This window comes from Armigeres subalbatus, chromosome 2 (genome assembly GCF_024139115.2).
Source record: "Armigeres subalbatus isolate Guangzhou_Male chromosome 2, GZ_Asu_2, whole genome shotgun sequence".
Classification (NCBI taxonomy): Eukaryota; Metazoa; Arthropoda; class Insecta; order Diptera; family Culicidae; genus Armigeres; species Armigeres subalbatus.
Genome location: NC_085140.1, coordinates 288,754,774 through 288,774,817, shown reverse-complemented (window position 1 = coordinate 288,774,817; position 20,044 = coordinate 288,754,774).

Sequence of the window (20,044 nt, the reverse complement as noted above, 5' to 3'; positions counted from 1 at the left end):
GAGATGGTGAGTTTCGCGCATATAAAAATTGATCCAAAAGTCGAACAGAATAATGCACATTTTGTAGGTGAAAGCAATTTATATGAAAATCAAATGTGGTATTAGACTATATAGTGACATAAACAGCAAGTCTGTAAAAATAAAAAAAATAAAAACTTTACTGATGCTAAGAAAGACAAAGAAAAATATTGTTTGCTGCATTAAGCAACATGTGTGAGAAGACAATTAACACAAAAAAAAACTGTTGTAACTTTACTAAATGATAGGACCTTATTCGGTTTGTTCGAACCTGAAAACGCTTTTCAACGAACGCCATTTAAAACAAAAGCTTTCAAATTTAAGAGTATTGTTGACGGTAACGTTACTTGCTAGAACTGCTATTAATTCTAATTATTATTATTTTGTAAGTTTTTGATAGTATCAAGACAATGATCATATATTTAAGATAAGTAAATCCTTAAAGACAAGGAATAATACGATCAGATAGAGCTGAAGAAAAACAACACATTGTCCTCATTTTATTATTATTATTTTAAAGAAGTGTAGAACATTTTTGGTTGTATTATTTATTTAAATAGGTATTTTATTTTTGTTTTAATAATGTTATCTTTGTACAGATCAGGTTATCTGAGAATACATTTTTTCCAATGACATAAAACCAGTTGTACAATGCGAACATTATTGATAAAATCAAAGTGATAGCGTTCCACTTCAAACACTCGCCCCCGAACCAACGATTGATTGTCTTATTCTCAGCGTCCATTGTACTCCGTCAATTGTCTGGTTATTCGAGGCGCTAAACAAATCAAAATCAGCAATTTCGTATGTGTAATGCAATTTATGTGGTAAGTGGCAAAAATCAAATGCATAAAATAAAATTTGTTACTGATATTAGACAGGGTGCTGACACGTGTACAAGTAAGTGCATAGGGCACCTCCAATTTGAAGGAATAAATTATTTCTTCTTTGTAGCTGATAAATGTTATTCGCTGATAACGGCGGTATAAATAATTTAATCTTATCGCTCCTTCCCTTACCAGTTTGATCTCTGAAGGTATGGGGCAGTGAGACGACTGATGTATTAGCATCACGTGACTCAAAGAAGCAGAATGTTGGCATTGTAATACATGATGTGGTTACACGCGTTAACCCTTAAATGCGCAATGTTGTTTTAAAACAACAAACCGAAAATACGTTTAATGTTAATAATTCCAATGGTTATTTACGTTTAAAATATTTCCGACGAATTCTAAAAAAATCGCCTTGCGCCTTTAAGGGTTAAACGGAGCTGTACTATTCCTACACGGTACTCGCAACCACGAAACTTACTAATTGCTCAATTTACCAAACGCGGATATTCGGGTGATTATTTTGTGAGTAATCTTATTCCATCTGATCACATCTGTCTTTGAAAAATTTCATATGAATAAATGCATTCATTTATTTGTCAATCATTGTTTACTCTAACTCTATGCATTCATGTATTCAAAATACTTTTGTTAGCTTACTGTTGAATGATAAAACTTCATCTTGAACGTTAATTTACTGTTATGCCGATAGATGCTTCAAACTACCATTTCAGTTTAAAAGTTTTTAATATTTCATTAATCGATGTTAGTGAAACGTCTTAGATATTGATAAAAATGGAACGCATGAACAATTGTAAGCATGAAAATTTGTAAGAGAATCATTTTATTTTTTTGAATAATCACTTCAGATTTCCACCACCATGTTTTTACTAATATTTTCAGAATTTATGGACAGTTGATGGTAATTTCAGTTCAGAATGTAGGAACATTCTGTTTCACTACTTTTCAGTGCATTACAGTGACATTAATGCGGACCATTTACATTTAGGGTGAAATATTAATAAAAAAAGGGACGAAATAAAAATGGCACCAATTTGGAAAGATATCATAATCTATTAAGTTTTACCAATATTAAGTTTTACCTAATTGTCAAAATTAGGCGAAACCTTGGGGATGAATAACAAGGTTTTTTTTATATTTCGGGTGAATCTTTTATTGGTGTAAGTATCGACGAGGATTAAGTCGAAGGATCCCATCCAAATGCTAGAGATAAGCTTAATCCAACTTGGCTAGTCATTCATGGGCCCATAACTAATTTTCCTGCTTGATAACGCAATAATTCACAACTTTGAATTAACTTAAACAAGGGTTTCAGAGGAATATGTAGATAGTTTTAAGCAATTAGTCTGTTCTCCGAGCCATAATTCCTAAGAAAACTTTTGGTTTATACTTGCTAGCTACTTTTAGGGAAAAGATACACGATTCGACAACATAAGTATGATAAAATTTTGTTTTGAATCTGTTGATAAAATAACGAGGGCATATAGCCATAGCAGCTAGCCCTCAACATTAGGATCTACAAATGTCAGATCCGAAGCAGAAAGAAGAAGAAGAAGATAAAATAACGAATTTTTGAAGTAATTGCAGATAATTACTTGTACTGTCATCACAAAGTACTTTTTCATGTATTTTATGATGGGTTTTCTAGAATATTACCAAATATTGATAAAAAAAACTAGAGTGGTGCTATTTTTATATCGCGCCTTTGTTCATGAATTTTTCAGTTTAAGTGTAAACGGTCCGCATTAATGTCAATGTAAGTTGCAAAACAATATGTGCTTGTAATGTAATTTCAGAAAATATTAGTAAAAATATGTTTGTGCTATTTTTATTTCGCTCAGTGTATTTATACCACATGAGACTACCTTAATTAGACAAACGATGTTGGCAATTTTTTCAATCTTTATTTTAAAAAAATGTTTTAGCATAATGAAACCAGTGATACATTAAAACAACAATTGTTTGAAATGTAAAAGTTTTAAACGCAATATCCAAAAAATATCGTACTGTTTAATAATATGTAACATGCTTATGCGGCTTATTCAACGAATTATGCTATTGTTCATGTAGCTTATAAATATAAAAACAAGATACTACCGAATCCTCAAGATAATATCAACCCTAAGACGTTTCATAAAAAATTGATATACAGAAAAATATAGTTCGATACTTGGAGCAAACACAAAAAAAAACGAAATGATGTTACACTAAATTGTGATACTATTTCATCAACTAGTTCATTTTTAAATTATACAACACAAAAAAGAAAAAAATCTTCCATCGTTCTACCAAATCATGCAAATAAAAACGCTTTATAGTTTATTGATAGTTATAATTTAATCTTTGAATTTATGATGTGCCAAAACGTGAACTCTGCCTATACATATCCGTGCAAAATAAAAGTGAGAAATCAGTGAGTTGTGAGTATCTTCGTCGGACAGCACGTATTGCATGCCCTTCTAGTAGCAGCGGTCCTTGCTTGCCATTCTTTATGTATTCCAAATGATAACAATTTAACATTTCAAACGAGGAAACACATTAAAACTGAAACAATGATTACCCTTATAACTTAGCCTCCGTAAACAATAAGTTAAATTATTAGCAGAACAATAATGATCAGAATAACAATGTTTTCAGATTGTAAAAACTGGTGTCCTTTTTGTGTACGATTGAGTTAACTGTCTTGTGATACTAACTAAACAATACAACACTAGGTTTGAAACCATACTCCAAAGTTTATTTTCCATAGCCTATCTTCAATGGTTTGTTTCAACTGGCGTTTCCACGTACTTTGAATTGGCAACAGCAACAGTATAACTTTTGCGTGAGACAAAGATGTTTAGCCAACAGTTTGATTAGGATTCCCAAAAAAACAGTACGTAATTGTTTTCTATAGTTGACACCCCGCAAAAAAACATACGACCCTAAGAGGCAAATATTGGAGAACCTTACCCGCAAAGGAGATTGCTTGTTTTAGACTTAAGTGTAATAACGCTCTTTCCAGTGTGTCGCTTAATTTTGTTTTATTTCGATTGTTTTATAGTTAAGGGTTTCTACCTACATTCTCCCAAGTCAGCACATCATATGCTAGTTTTGGTTGATTGTTTTGCTCACAGTTGTACGTTATTATTTGACCTACTATTAAGGAATCAAAACACTCAGATATACCAGTTCACGAAAAAATATAGCTTTAAGAGATAAAAAAAAGGTAATAAAAATAAAATTATACAGATAAGGATGCATCCATAAACTTTAAGCAAAACGCATTGTGTGCTAAAATTAGGGATAATATCCGATAGCGACTTCAATTTTTCCTCTCAAGAGGAAATTAGTTAGATATGTAAGACGCAATGTTGTGATGTACTTGAAGTCGTGGGCAACATGTTTCAATTTGCTACTACTATGATGTGCTCTAATTTAAATCAACGACAAAAAACAGTTGATTTGGTTTAAGGCACATCGGGGTAAGTTTTTTTTCGCTTCTCTGGTATGAACTATTCAAACATACATCTTTATTAAATTGATCATTTTCTAACTATTCGAAATATGAATAGTCCCTCTTTGAATGGTCATATGCGAGTGGCCGATTAGACAGGCAACGTTCAAGGTGCTTTCTATGTGATGGTTCTTGTTTTTGAAAGTTAAAGCACAGACAAACAGACGTAACAGCTTGAACATTTTGCTGAAAAATCCATCGCTCAACTCCTCTACCACCACCTTACGAGCGTGTTACACGAAACAATGTTTCGTATGACATTGTGACCAGAAGACGCTTGAGTGAAATGTCAAACTCGAAGGGTTACAACGCTAGCGCCTCTAGTTGTGAAAGGCGCAATCAATCAAATTCAAATTGATCGTTGAAGTCATGGTCGATGGTAATTTCGCTAGTGTTACGTCTGTTTGTCTGTGGTTAAAGCAAACGTTATTTTGAGTCAAAATTTAAATATACCTTTCGTACTTTTTAAATATTTATTCTGATCATCTGTTGAAACCATGCATAAAGTACAATTAAAGGTTGGAATTTTGTTTTCGGTTTTTCTTGACAGATAGGGGAACTGCTCCTTGAATTCGTAACATGTACCCAAATCAATACCATTCGAAAACAAATAATTGGTGCGCTAATTGTTTTATTTCTCATTTTTGTGATTTTTCAGCAGTGAGCACGCCGGAAAACAACAAAATACGACACAAATTGAGCCTAAATTGCCTGTTTTGCGAATGTTATTGATATAGGAGCATGTTATTATAAATGGAACAGATACCCTATATCGTTTTATATAAATCCAAACACAATTTGGGCAAATAATGGCCCCTTTGAAAGTTTATGATCCATTTCAAACACATAAAATGATACAATCGAGACAATTTTCCATGAAACCATAGTAGTGGCTTCCAACCAATCCTATAAATAATGCATTGTAGGGTATGGTTGTCTGGGAATTGGTAAGCAAATCTCTGGAATGGCATTTTCCAGAACTTATTGTCCAAAATGACATTCCCCAGAACGATCAATACTCCAAAATGACTTCTCCTAGAATACACTATCTTCGGAAAATATTCCCCAGAATGACTCACTTCCCATAAAAGACGTAAGTCCTACGTCAAAAATTCAGATACATCATAGTAATAGATTGCTTCAACTTTTCGTTCTTTCTGAGCAGCTCTTTATAAACACGTTCCACACAAACCTCCTCTTGAATTACCTCTAATGTTCAGCCTACTTTGACTGTCCCGCGTTGAAAGCTTGCTGATGAGCCAAGAAGGAAGATCTCTTCCATCGTTCCTGTTGTCATTCCAAGCTTGTGGCAGTACTTGATAGCATGCTTTGATAGGTAAAGTTTGAATTAAGATTGTTTCTCCTCCGTGTGTAGCGTCAATGAGGAGGTGGTAACCTTTTCCACTTTGAAAGTGGTTGTTGATCCGATCATGTCGGATTGTTGTAGCAAGTAGACCCACTAAGTTACTTGTTAGCGTTGCGTGTGCTGGTGGAGCTTGGCGATAGTTAACTACGGGTGCATCTAGATGGAAAGTGCATACCGTTGCGACATCTGTGGTGGCTATTCCTAAAAAGGGTACTTCCTCGAATAGGTTGTGGTAACCGTAGGTAACCGAACAACGGTTACAGCGGCTGCGTGATAACCTCCGAACCCTTGGACTACCGTAGTGTCGATATCCTGAGTAGTGTCTCCTTTCCCATCCTATCCATCACGATTCCAATCTGAGTTAGGTACAGATAAATCGGCTGCAGGACTTGGTGACTTTTAGGATATCTTTTTTTTTTTTGAGACGTGAGCGTCACAAGCCTTTGTTTACTCTTGTTGTCTAAGAGCCTGATCCATAACATAGCCTATTCGGTGACTTCGGTAAACTAATTCCTCCTTAACGAAAAAGCGGTCTAGTTGTTTTACATCCGGGACATACTTTGTTGATGTCCCAGAGCTATTTCAACCAAGTTTGCAAAGCAGAAATCTTGTTACGGAGCTATTGGCGTCACTGATACGTCAATGCTGAAAATTTCTTCCGAGATAATAGTTTCATTTCGTAGCGGTGTCGGATTTTTGTGCGCGTTCAAGTGCTCTGGTGCCTTTCGGCCCGGCTTTCGGATTGGAGAGCATTTTGGCATCCTATCCTTAGGATCCGGTTTGAATTTTTCTGTCCCTATCCTTAGGATCCGCGTATGATAAGTAGAGGTTATGATTCCTTTCACGCATGTGCTCGAAACAAAATAAAAGTGGATATGATTCCTTTTTAAAGCAGTTTAATTTTATTTTAAGTAATACTTTTTGAGGGATGTCTTTCTGAAGATGGGGACATTCTGGGGAATATCTTTTCGATAATTGTAGTATTCTGTAGAGTGATGAATCCAGGGGCAATTATTCCTTTCTGTGCAATGGGTTTGTTTGAAATGACATACAATCGTACAGCTACCCTATTCTATCCCTATTTTGAATTCAATTTTATTCAATTATTCAACTACTTCATTCCTACAAGAACCATTATACACAGCATTTTGGATTTGGCTACTAGGTACACGTTGACTTTTTGATCGTATTAAGAGAAACTTGGTGCCATCGGTGTTCATCCGTTGCTTCATTTTATATTTATACACAGCTACGAAACAACATCAATTGGTCGAAGACATAGATATATTGTTAGTCATACGCTAATTAAAGTGAACATGATTTTTTATTCTGAACTAACATTTGAAGGAATGAATTGCATCATACAACCTCGTCTTGCGCACGAATGCATTCAATTTACCGATTTAAATATGACGTACACACATATACACCCACAAAAAAGAGAAAGATGCGTAACAAATTTCTTGAAGAGACTGAAATGCCAAATTGATCATACCTTAAAAGTAATGAAAAAGGGTTAATGAAATGTAGCGCTTGTTATTTATTGTAACAAACTACCACAAAAAGATTGAGTATCGGACTAATTGTTTCTTAGATGAATCTTTTTATAAGTTTGACTTTCGGCGAAAAAAGTTCACAAATGTTAACAGTCGATGACTATTTCAAGTAGTAAACTGAATGGGCAGCGTGAGGAACTGGTTGTTCATGTTCAATGGCAATACTGTGTACAGTAAATAACACAGCTGGAGGCCAAAATTACAAATGTGCAATAAAATAATTATAGCGGTGATCATTTAGCAGTATTGCTGTTTCTTGGTCTATAAATATATTATTCTGCCGCAAGATCAATTCGTTCAGTATCAGCAATATCGAAATCAAGCCCAAATCGTGTGATATTTTTGAGATATTCCAACGTAATGATTAGAAAAATAAAAATTTGCCATACTAATTATCGTAATAAATGATAATGTGAACTGCTTCGAATTGATCCAAGTTGTTGGCAGAAAATGTCATTGCTATAGAATGCTTAAAACATGCGGATCTCATAACCTCACGCTGCGAGTGAAAAAAGATACACCTTACATCAATCGCTGCAAACATTATTCAACAAACTCTACTCAGAAAAGCTCAAACTATACCCGTGGTCATTCAGAAAGAACTTGTTGCTAGTTACCATTCTTTATTCTTAATTAGTTAAATTTAAAAAGAAAACAAACTTAACATCACTCGAATTAAAGACTCAATAACAGCTAATTACAAGGATGCAGACAAAAAACGAGACCTTCTTTAATCTAATTACAACATGACTTGGTAGGATATCGATATGCATTAGCAAAATACAATTATTAATTGACTGTACCAGAAGTAGAAGCAGCCAAAACTACAAGGGACGCAAATCTCATCCCCGCAAAAATGATCCTCGTATATTTGTTATTTTGTAAGGATTCGCTAATTTAATTCCGCTGTCAAACCAATGAGAACCAATGGTTGTTGCTAAATAGAACTGCATAGGCTAGATATGTTCGTTTATCACTACTTCATTTCCAGGCTTTTCATTCCTCACGAAAGATGAAACAAAAACAATAAAGCATACTTTTACATCGACAATTGCTTCCTTTCATTGTGTAGCTACTGAGAAACTTTATTGAAGTCAATTGTGTCCGCGCATAGTGTGAATGTTTGGTTGATGGCAACTATACAAAAGCGTACAATGTTTCACAGGTGTGTTAATGATGCGCAAATAAGCTAATAACGTGAACTTCTTATTTGAAAAGAAAAAAAAAGTATCGATGTCTATGTCACCACACTTAAGTGCAAGAGCAGCAGCGAATGCAAACTATCATCATTATAAGAAAAGTTGTATTCTTTTGCTGAATTATAAGAAGTAAAAAAGATTAAATCATCGCAGACCACCCAAGGATTGTTAAAGTTATATGCAGAAGATGAAATTTTACTAACCATAACAAAATCTGATACGGCAAAGTGTTCATTTAAGTAATTATGCAAATATAACAAAAAAAACTGTAGTCTTATTTTTTTATTTTAAGTAAATTCAAGCTAAATAATGAAAAAAACACATTTAGATCCCCAAAAACGAGAAAACAAATAAAATAATAAAAACAAGACTGATTTAACGATAATGGTAAACAAGAAACATTATAATAATTACAATCACATATGAACAACAACATATACATACGTATCATGATTTCTACCTATATTGATGTATGTAACTGACGATGTAAAACACAGCAAAGTTCTTAAAATTTTCATCTACTTGTTCGGTTGGTAGGCGCGCATGCACACATATGAATGAGAGGCGTAAGTAAAACAGTCCAGTGTTGAATTAAGAAGAGCAACTGTTTACTTGTGTTGATCTTGCCCTGGTTAAAAAAGCTTCCATGTGTCATACCATTTACTTGTCTGATAGGATAAATGGTACATAATGACATATATGCTTCGTCTTGCGCAATGGTAGAAAAGTTTTTAATCAACAAGTTATTGAATTAAAGCGACATTTTTACTTTGAACCGAAATAATGTTTCGACCTATAAAATATGGAGATTTGATTAATTTAACATTGCTAATTTGACCTTTAACATTCTAACAGCGGAAATTAAAAAAAAGCTGTTGAAATTTGATGTCACTTTAATTGTGTGTGATTAATATAAAACACGTGGCATATACTCCTTAATTGCGAAATGTCAAATATTTTCCATCAAATTTAGACAAGGGGACATGTAGGCATCCAAAACCTCTGAAGCCCGAATAAACCCTGTTTGGATAGGTTTTCTAGTTGAATTATTCAACTCGACTTCACTTGTTTTTGATAGAAGGTTAGGCTAATATGCTTGACCGTGGAAACAGAATTTGTTTGAAATTTCAAATTAACACTAGCTTAAAAGTATTCGAGCTAGTGTGACCTATCTGCAGTTTTCGACAAAATCAACCACGCTATTATGATTGGAAAATTAGAAAACAAAAATTGTGCATTGTCGGTTATCTTTTGTGCTGATTCCATTCATATCATACTGGACGGAAACTGTGTAGGTAATAATTCCCAATTCACTGAATTTTCGGCTACCTCAGGCATTGCTCAAGGAAGCCATCTTGTTCCATGTGCTGCTCCGAGAATCGCGGCTGTCGAATGCCGATGATATGAAGCTTTACGCACCGATCCGGTCTATCTTTGATGCAACAGATAAATGTTGAAGTATACTCTTTAAAGTACGCGCACATATGTAGTTTCTCAAACAAACAAAAATTTCTTCATACATTTCCGAACAAAAATTTTTTATCGTATTTTTTGCCAGAATACGCATTTTTGGACAAGGATTCAGAATATATTAAAATGTAATTTTAGACAAAAAATATCTCATATGCAGTCTCTAAAACAAACGGTTCAATTGCATTTTGGACTTTTTTTTTCGTTTTCTTGTTATTTCCCCTCCTCCCTCGTACCATCCAAGAGCTATCGGATATAACATAAATTTGTATCGGCCTTTTTGTTGATAAATAATTTCCAAAAAAGCTGTAATGAGATGAAACGAGGCTGTCAAAATTTAAAAATATCATATCTTATGCTCATACAAAATCGTGTTCCAAAGTATAGCAGAAGATATCATCTTATTTCCTTCTTTATCTAGTTATCACCTAAGGTAACTGTACCAGTTTTGGCTATGTTCCAAATTTGGCCAGTTTCTCTCATAACTCCAAAAGTAAAGCAATTTTCGAGGGTTTTAGCTCCAGGAGGTATATCCCTTATCTTTCTGCCCTAATGAAACTAATCCACATTTTTTGGAAAACATGCATTTTTTCAGGGTTGGCCAAAATAGGCACTATGGTGGCCAAAACCGGTAAACTTCCGCTACTTTGCTTTTGAAAAAGTTGCAACCATGTGTTCCACACAATTCTATGTGGAAACAGCATGCATACCGGCAGGAATACTTTTAATACATATTATACACGTTTCCACTAAAAGCTGACATCGATCGTGAGGGTAAAACGTGATTGTTTTTTCGCCCAACCATCCATAATATTGGGCTGAATGGATGATCCAATCCTTGAGTTACTGCATAAAAAAATCGGTTAAAATAATAATCTTGATTTTCGAACTTTTACCGAAGACGAGCTTTTGATAGTAATACCTATCTTCAGCTTACTACTTGTAAAGGTCAAATTTATTTGCTACATTGTTCAATGTGTACTATCGCCAAAAGTTGAGTTTTCCCAGTAAAATAGTATATTTGTTCTGACGTGGATTCTGATAACTAATGTATGTATAACTAGACTTCTTCCTGTTTGAATAGTTGAATGTAATAAGAAGCAAAAGGGTCACCAACACAAGCTAACGGGGTTTCCATCCAAAAGATACATTCTAGTCACAAATACTGTGTTAAAACAAGGTATTGAGTTACTGCTTATTCTTCCGAACTATAGAAATAATTCCAAAACTCACGTGAGTGCGTACTGGTGTCTGACAAGCCTGAAAATTTTGCTTCTCCAATGCAAATCAACACTTTACCATCGAGAGATAACGTTAACACTTATGACTGAGCTGATACAGAACCAAAAATGTAAGTCTTGCGCAACATCTGGCTAATTCAACCAGTAGTCACGCACAACGTAAAGCTGTGTATTGCATACATGAAACTGTCACGTACTAGCATGGTAAAGATTCGTTCCACTAACCGTTTCAGAGACGAAAATACAACCCTTTCCCAAACAGGTGCTGTGTAGAAAGTAATACCTAATTAAGCGTACTTAGACCACTAACGCTACCACCTCTCTTAGGCTAAAACTGACAAAAAGAAACACAAAAGAAACACATAATAATCATGAATAATCTAACATGGTGCGTCCTTTAATGGCAAACAAACTGAATTATAAGAATAGTAGATTGTGATACATTTATATCTTGAGGTCTTACAAACACACCCAACAACTACAAAAAACAACAGTGTACATTTTTTGATATTCGGTTACATGTTGAAAAGTCATTCCCGTTTAATTACTGAGAAAAAAAAGCTTGCAGGGTTCTTTCTTATATTATGTATCCCTTATCTTCGTACAATATTGGGTTTGGCCGAGCAATAAACATAGATTTTAGTTTGCTAACTGACACACTTACACCCATAATCACACAGGTACATATAAATAGTAATATGTGCATCTACATATAAGCAACAACCAAAATTTGGAAACAAATGATAAGAGCAAACATTCAACAAAACAATAAATGACTAACTACCAAACGAATGAGCAAACACAAATTTAAAGAAACAAACTAAATGGTAACTTCAAATGCGAAACAATTGTATCTGTAAAATATGTAGTATAAAGTGAACCACTTCTTTGCGTTCTATTTTAGTCGTAGATGAACTAAATTGTGTGAATAATTGAAAAGAAACATACACAACACAATCAAATTGTATTTTAATGGAATGATGAAAGCTTAAGACAACTAACAACTCGTCGCTTAAAGGACGAAAAAAATGAGGAAAGAACATTAAAAAATACAATAAAATGAAATCGTGAGAAATGTTTTGCCTTTGAGAACACTATTTATATGAACAATAGTATCTAAATCAATGTAGCCAAAAAAGTATAAATAACAAGAAAAATACTATAGTAATAAATGCGATATTGAAAATATCAATAAATAATGAATAATTGAGAAAAATTGGTGTCCATTGATTGTCTACTCCATCAAAGAAGCAAAAGAAGAAAAATCATCTAAAACTTTTATAGAATTTTATATTTACCAAAAGTGGTCAAACAGAAAAAAAAGTAAACAGCAGGAAGCACTCTGGTTGGCATTGAATGAGTCTGCGTAGAATTATACTGCGACCCGGTCGTACGGTGCTTTTGGTGCTCAGGGCGGCAGTCGCATACGATGGTATCCCAGCTACAAGCTAAAATGTGTTCTAGTTTAACAGCAACGGGCTTGCGTGACTCAAAACTTCCTTCCTATCTTACGCCTACCCCGTTATTGGGTCAAAGCAAGGTCCCCCCGTTGATCACTAAAATAGAAACAAATCAACAAATAAACATAATTGAAACCCACCCGGTAGTATGGGCCTACAGGTCACGCGTCCGTTCCACAAAAGTCGTACAAGCAAGGCCGCTATATTCAATCCTGTGAATTTGTGAATTTCAAAAGAACAGAAAGTCGTAAAAGTCAGTTTCGTTGTAGTCAAATTTTGGGGTCTGTTGGATGTGGTTAAAAATCAGAAGAAGGAAGCAACATCATAGTAGAAAGAGAACACGAATAAAAATCAAGAACGGAATGTACTTTGTGATTATTATAATATTTTGACACAAAATGATGTAATTTTGAAAACGCTAATGTTAAGGACTAAACTAATTTGTAGATATAGTTTCCATAACAAAAAAAGAATATTTTAGAACAGTCTTTAATAATAAGCCAACAAAAAAATAAAAAAAATCAATAAAAATCAATAAAAAATAAAAAAAAAACAAAAATAAAAAAAGAATTCATGATAATATTCTAGCCTTATTTAAAGAAAACATGAAACTATATTACGAAGTGAAAAGCAAGAAAATGAAACCTATGAAAGTGATTAATATTGAGCATTGATTTACGAACATATATTAATGAATAAGAATCATTGATTATATAACATTAAAATTGTAAAAAAAATAAATTATCTATTATGTAATACAGAGTGAGTTTTTTTTTATTTCTTATTTTGTATGTATCCTTCCATGCAGAGGTGTGCGCCGGTCCAAAAATCGTCGTACACTGAAAACCAAAACTACCCAAAAGTGGGTTGTTTGCACTCAAAACCGTGGTTTGGGCCAATAATCCAAATTTGAGTAAAATGACTTTTCTGGCACTAGGTAGTTTGCCTTTAATCCCATGTAAACAATTTACCCAAAGCTGACGTTGATCAACCCAAAATAGAGAATATTGAATTTACTCAAATTTGGGTGATTGGGCTGAGCAACCTCGGTGAGGTGTTTGCATCTTGCTCTAGTTTTGATAGCAATCATGGGAAAGAAAGAGAAAACTACCCAAATTTGGGTAATTTTTTTCTGCGATCTTCTCAATAGTGCGTATATTGAACTCAAAGTTTGGGTTGATTTATCTGTCCGTGTAGGCGGCGGCATGAGCCAGCGTGACGATTTGTTATTGCATTTATTTCACAAAAAAATCTGGTTTTCAGATTTTGCCGGTAATAAGGCAAAGACAACCCTCCTTAGCCGTGCGGTAAGACGCGCGGCTACAAAGCAAGACCATGCTGAGGGTGGCTGGGTTCGATTCCCGGTGCCGGTCTAGGCAATTTTCGGATTGGAAATTGTTTCGACTTCTCTGGGCATAAAAGTATCATCGTGTTAGCCTCATGATATACGAATGCAAAAATGGTAACCTGGCTTAGAAACCTCGCAGTTAATAACTGTGGAAGTGCTTAATGAACACTAAGCTGCGAGGCGGCTCTGTCCCAGTGTGGGGATGTAATGCCAATAAGAAGAAGAAGAAGAAGGCAAAGACAAAGGTGCTGTTTGAACGAGATGGCGCCACAACATTTAAAGTAAAATTAATTTCCTTGTATGGACAAGTAATCCGTTCTCATCAACTACGCATCGCATCAAGATGAAAGCTAGGTCAAAAAGCATCAAATAATTTTTAGATTTTTTGTACCCACGACTTGTTTTGTAGTTCTAATTCCTATTCTTCCAATAGGAGATCGTCAGTTGCATTCTAGCAAAAATTCCGCTTGAGGCCCTTCCTAAATATTTTAACAACAGCCACTACACCTGATGGTATAATTGCAATATTTCCATTAACAGGCAACAGGTGGTGTTGCTGTGTGTTTGTATCAATGTAATTTTGCATATTGTAAACAAACCCGTTCTCAACAGCATGTGGTATCAAATTCATCTAAAATTGTGTATATCTTCAAAGCTACATGACAATGTGTTATTAAAAATGTAAATCAATTTTTGGCAAAACGGTGTAACATCATTGTTGAAAATATTGCACATACACCGCATAGCCGAAAATGTACTTTTAAAAGTTTGTTCGAACAACTACAACAACAACAACAACAACCTAAATAGTTTAGAACGTGCGTCTGCTTGTACTTTTTCATCACTGATTTCAAAATTAGGCTTGTTGTTTGTATATTCTAATTTTCGTTAAGAAAAACATTTTACGTTGTTTTTCTGCAGCAAATGTTGTTACGTCGTGTTGCAATTTTTTTGTCGCTTGTGCGTGAAACGTTTAAACTCGACGCAACATTTCGACGTATCAACAATGCAGCGTACGGAGCAGCGTATTTAACATTTCGACGAAAGTAGCATGACCTCGGTGCTGACAGGTGCTGACTTAACAAAACGACGTATGTGATTTATCTGTTGCAGAACGTTGTAAAATATATTTTTATCAAAATAAGTGAAATCTCGCTTAACTTTTCAAAAGGACCTAAGTAACATTTTTTTCATGAATTAATTTGAGTAGTGCAATCAAAAGCTTTCATGTTTTTCTGTTGATTGCGCTATTCAAATTAATTCATAAAAAATGTTACTTAGGTCCTTTTGAAAAGTTAGGCGAGAAATGTTCACACGTATGTCGTGCAGATTTCCGAGTCAGTGACAATAATGCTACGTTTAGACAAGGCAAGTGAAATGAGCAAGTCGCTTGAATCGAACGCGAACTGAACGTGTAAACACCTTAATTCAATTCACTCGAACGAAAAGAAAGTTGAACATGTTCAACTTTTGGCAAGTCAATTGAATTCAACTGAGTTGTTCAATTCACTTGCCCTGTCAAAACGTAGCATAAGGAAGGAATTATCAATGGAAAATCTTCGGAATTTCTAAAGAAATTGTTGAAAATTTCCACGAGAAATTATTTGAATTTTCCACCAGAAACTCTTCTTCACCATAAAAAAAGAATCTTTGAAATTTCTGTAAGAAAGCCTTTGTAATTTTCATGAATATTTATGTAGAAACTAGTTGACCCGGCAGACGTTGTCCTGCATAGTAGGCAAAAATGCGTGTTGTGAACTGCGCTTGTGAAATTTCGACATGAATCTAAAATTTGGTTTTTCACGATTTAATCAACTTTTATGTGATTTTCGCATGAGAAAATATCATATAAACCCGTCGGAAACTATAACGAACCTAACTGCTGAAGAAATGAAGAAAATCCATCCAGCCGTTTTCGAGTTATGCGGATACGAACACATACATTTTTTTATATAGATTTACGTGAAATTCACCAAAAATTGAAGAGCTCGGTGGTCTAGTGGCTATCGCTTCTGCCTCATAAGTAGGAGGTCGTGGGTTCAATTCCAGGCTCGTCCGTTTCCTACTTTGTATTTCTATCTTAGTTCTTTCTGTGTTTCACGCTATACCAAAACGATTCCTACTGTTATAACCTTTCACACAATCCCGTGGCACCTATGAGAGGTCGTAGAGTTATCTGCATCTTTCTTAAGGTGGTTATACAACAAAGCCACAAATCGGCCATCTTGGAAACCACGTGCTTTTTCTTGTGATTTTTCAAGAGCACGAATTGAGAGAATCACTACGCCCATGGGGATGAATCATCCGTAGATCGTTTGTTTACTTGTGCTAAACAATCGACTTTAATTTCAGCATTGTAAGAACATTATTACGTTAGATTTGAACTTTGGTAATAGGAGTAGAAAACCGTGTGGTGAATTTGAAATTCACCACATGGATTGATTGTATAATCACCTTAAGGTGATTATTAGGGTGGCTCAAATTAGTATGGGAAAAACTTTTTTCATTTTTTTTTGATGGGCCGCCCTCTTATTCGGCTCTATTTGATGCCCTGATGCTCTGGACAAAATTTCAGCCAAATCGGTCAACGTTTGGGCGGTGCTAAACTCGTTGGAAGTTTATATGCAAAAATGTATGCAGAAACATCCAAAAACAGTGATTTGCAAATGGACGGCACAATTTACGATCAAGACTCATGATACTCATTCAGATCTTGAAGAATTTATTACAGAATGTTATGCAGAAAACCGCGAGAAGATTAGAGCTTGCTCGGCTAAGTTATTAGCATTTGTCTGAAGTGGGGTTTGAGCAAATTTCGTTTCTTTTACCTTTGAAAAGAAATAAATTCACCCCTACAACACTCAGTAAAATGCTAATATCTTTGTCTAATAAACTCTAATCTTCTCACAGTTTTCAACGATAAATTCTGTATTTAATTCTACAAGAACTGAATGATATCATAATTCTAGATGTAAATTGTGATCAACTAAATCACTGTTTTGAGCCATACATACATTTAACGTGAAGCAGAGGGCAACCCATCAAATTGTAAAGTGTTTTAGAGCCACCTAGTGATTATGCAATCAATCCCATGGTGATTTCAATTCAAAAATTTTCATCAACAAACCATCCTTCCCATTCCTCAGCATTCGCAAGGACGTGGCCAGGACAGATCTCGACTATTGGAGAGTACATTGCTTCCATCTAAGAGTTAGTGATTAGTCCCAAATCAATATCTGTGGTAACGGATGGAAGTGATGCTACTCTCGTACAATAGTCTTGGCTTGTACCACCTACGAATTTGTGCGAACTGCTAAATGCTAATGCTAATTTACGAGAAATTCACCAAAAATTCAACTGAAGCTTTGAGATTTGATTTCAAAAGTTGTAGATAGAGGCACAGATACCCGCTCGGAAATTTGTTCTAGACATCTCCGCGATATCTCTGAGACAAAATGTTGAGTCTAACAGATATTGAAGCTAGAACAAATTTTATTGAAAATCCTGTGTAAACTTTTGAATTGATATACGTTGGCCCACTACTGCCATCTACTCAACTGATTGCGGCAGTACCTAAGGATGCAGCTGAATTACAACCGTCGAACGCAGCCAATGCATTTGACAGCTGCAATCGGGCTGCGTTTTCAATAACAATGATCCTTGCGCCATCTCCAATCGATTGCCAAACGCGGTTCCAATTTAAAATACATTTGAATTAACGGTTGCGGATGTTTACACACGTATGGGATGCCAGCCTCAATATCTGTTATCTGTGATAGAGGATTTAATTTGATTTCGTTTTAAATGAGGGACTGACTTTTTACTTCGATGACATTTACTTCCAGGGTGCAGCAGCCGTAAAAAGTGTAGACAACAACCTTCCGTGCACCATGTTTACGGTACTCGTCACTGAGTGGCGATACCGGCGGTTCTATCTGTGTTGTTAAGCCTGCAACTCTATGTTCTGAGATTTTCATAATTTTCACCATGAGCTCATGGAAGAATGGTAGTTGGAAATCGATGAAATGTATGGGAAAATCAGGTATTTCGCAAATTTATGGAAAATGAAGGTGTTTTAGAAGAAAGTAGAGATAAGGAATGAAGCATGAGGTGAAAAGATTATCTCCTGCACTTAGTTTGCACTGATTAGTAGTTTTATATTTAATGTTGAAATTTCGATTTTACTACCACTGAAAAAACGCCATCTCTTGTATTAATCGTTTTGACTGGTACCTTATTGATTTTTGTTTTGCAGGATTTTGTTCAGTTTGGTTTTGTTATGTTTGAAACTGGAATTTTATTGTAATGTTTACATGCTGAAATGGATTTGAATAGCTGAATTACATAAAACGTGGTTTGTTTCCATTTTTTTTCAATCACTAGTAGCCAAATAACATTTGATCGATTTGAACGTTTGTCCGAAACTCTTATTAGGTTGAACATGGTTTGTACGAAATGGTGAGTTGACATCCGGGAAGTGGCGCCTAACATAACTCTGGTCCTCACAAGTTCCAATACTCACGCTTCCACGGGTCATCCGATGAAAATTGACCGCCAGCTAAGGGTTGCGTACTTAGCTGGTAGTGTAGTCTGGGCACTGTTGTTCTTCTGACATCAGCTAGAGTGAGAGGGTGCGTCCTGTGGGGTCTAGTCCTGGTGTTGGGTGGGACTTTTTGACTCGACTGATCGAGCGTCTGTTCACCAAGGAGGTGCGGCCCCAACAGCGTCTGTTCTGGCATCCAGCGGCTGAGTATGAAATGCTATTCCCCGGAAGCTATACCTAAGATGGCAGCCCCATCCCGGTGGATAGGGAACCTTGGGCCAACAACCTACTGTTCCCGAAACATCAATTTGTTCAAGAATCCGATAATGAAAGAACACGGACTGATTTTACGGCCACGAATCTTAGCGCGAAACAACGGACACGTATAGGAACATAGAACGTTTTAACCCTAGCCCAGCATGGTAAATTGGCACAACTTGCCAATGAAGCACGCCGCATGAAGCTGGAGATCCTGGGACTGAGTGAAGTCCGTTGGCCAAACTTTGGAGAACACAGAACGCCGTCGGGACAAGTTCTGCTATACTCTGGTTTACGAGGTGAGCACGCTCCCTGGCATCGCGGAGTTGGCTTCCTACTAAGCGCTCAGGCACACTCTGCGCTTATGAAGTAGGAATCTATAAGTGAAAGGATAATCGTTGCCAGATTTAGAACACGGGTCCGAAACCTTACTATAATCCAATGTTATGCGCCAACCGATGCTGCCGATCTGCAAGATAAAGAGAACTTCTGCAGTCAACTCAATGCCGTCCGAAGGGTGATATCAAGATCTGTTTGGGTGACTTCAATGTGAAGATCGGATCCGACAACTCGAACCATGAGCGCATTATGGGACGCCATGGTATCGGAGAAATGACAACGGAGAGCTGTTCGCAGAATTTTGTGGTAATAACGACATGGCGATCGGGGGATCGCTCTTACCTCATCGACCGGTTCACGAAGTCACGTGGGTCTCCCGTGATGGCTTTACAGAAAATCAAATCGACCACATCTGCATCAGCCGAAAATGGAAACAAAGCCTTCTTGATGTACGGAATAAACGTAGTGCCGATATCGCATCTGATCATAACATCCTCATCGACGAAATAAGCTTGCGCATTGCGCAGATTCGTCGATAGGATGAAAGAGTTGGACGACGATTCAACACACGCCGACTGGAAGATGCCACGGTGAAACGGTCCTTCGTTGAAGAACTGGAGACGCGTGCTGCAGATATTCCGTGGAAGACCAATGGACCGCCATCAAGAATGCCTTCATCGCCACCAGCGAGAACAATCTGGGCGAACCGCGCACCCAAAGAAAACAATGGATCACCGATGAGACCTGGAGGAAGATAGAGGAGCGAAGAGAAGCCAAAGCCGCGATAGAGTAATCAAAAACCAGAGGAGCCAAAGTCTTAGCCCGGCAACGATACGCGGCTCTTGAGAAGGAAGTAAAATGCTCATGTCGCCGGGACAAGCGATCGTGGGCAGACTTTC